The sequence below is a fragment of the Hipposideros armiger genome, unplaced genomic scaffold (assembly GCF_001890085.2).
Source record: "Hipposideros armiger isolate ML-2016 unplaced genomic scaffold, ASM189008v1 scaffold_363, whole genome shotgun sequence".
Classification (NCBI taxonomy): domain Eukaryota; kingdom Metazoa; phylum Chordata; class Mammalia; order Chiroptera; family Hipposideridae; genus Hipposideros; species Hipposideros armiger.
In genome coordinates this window covers 847,812-849,436 of record NW_017731713.1, presented here as the reverse complement: position 1 = coordinate 849,436, position 1,625 = coordinate 847,812, and positions in this window count along the sequence as shown.

Genomic DNA, 1,625 nt, shown 5'->3' with positions numbered 1-1,625 from the left:
CTTGATCAATCCAAAATACTATTATTGAGATATTTTTACATTATTTTTTATATTGTCTTCAAAATCCTGGGCTTATTTTACACTTAACTGCCCTCCTCAATTTGGATCTTAAACTTCTATCAGAAAAACTTATTTGGATTTTAATTTAATAAAATTTACAGTTGAAAAGTAGATAGATATATATACCAGTTTTCCAAATATACTTAAAAGTTTTGTAGTAACTGAACAAAGCAGCTGTTTTAAGATTTTAATTTAAATTAAATTAAAAATTTAGTTCATCAATAGCATTAACTACATTCTGAGGACCCAAGAGATGCATATGCTTATATTAGCTACCATATTAGATAGCACACATCTAGAACAAATCCAGCTTGTACCATGAGGCTGTTTAGCTGAGGACTCCACACCTTATATAGCTAGTCCTATTATATTACAAAATCTATATCATTGTCCCTCTCTGGCCTTAGTTGCTTTTTGCAACACCACAGCACTCTCACAAAAAATACATTCTGTGTGTGTCTTCATCTTTGTGGCACTTTCTTTCATGTTTAACCTCTTAACGATGCATGTGATTAGACGGGCCGTAGTCATATGCTGTGATCTAGCTGCAAGAGATCCTGGGATGTTGAGTTTTTGGCATCTTCCTTGGGGAGGCAGGTCTGCATAGGTGGGAAATTTGCAAGATACTGGAAGTGATCTCAAAGAGTGCTGGGCAGTCCCAGAGGCATGGTAGATCAGCATTGCTTGTCCCCACTACAGTGTAAGCCCCTAAAGGCAGGACTGCATCTATTCTGTTCACGGATATTTTATCCAGAGCTTTAAACATGATTTGGCTCAAATGGCTGTGCAAAAAATTGTGGTTTAATAAGTGAGTTTATGATTCACACCAGAGACTATGAGCTAAGAACTATAAAACATGTTCGTTTCAGTGTCTAGGGAAAATCAGTTTCAATCTGACACTGTGGTGAGGAAGACATATACTTATCTGTTTGCTTTTAACCTCTGCTACTGCCAGGATGACTTTTCTGACATCTTCCCGGGATTTCTCTAAATGACAAATTAGAAATGGAACATGAATGGTAGGAGAGCTGAAGGGTAGAATAACCTTGAGTGCACAGGCAAGAGTGACCCAGCTGGTGATTTCAAGAGATATGTCAGCTAGGAAGCTTGCTTATCCAGTCACTTTGAAGAGAAACTGACTTGGTGGCAGATTCTGCCCAAGGGACACTGCAGGCTGGTATTGTGGTACTAACTCACCCTTTTCCTTCACAAACTCTTGGATTAGATTATAAGAAAGGGCATCTGACCCAAAGTGTAGTCAATCCTTAGACTGGCAAGTGTTTTATGGCATTACTTAGAACAGAAAGGTAAGTTCAGCCCATCAGATGAATTCAAATTTGGAACTAACCAAATAATGAGGCCGGCAATTGTGGGAGCTGAGAAAAGAGGAGGGTGATGGTAGGAGAGAACAGGCAACTTTAATGGGCCATTTGCTGGCCTAATTAAACAGAAGCAAGGAAGTAGGGGGAAAGTTAACTGAAATGTATGTAAAGTTAATATGAATGTATTTATAAATGTATCCATATTGTTTTAGTCTATTTGGGCTAATATAACAAAAATACCAC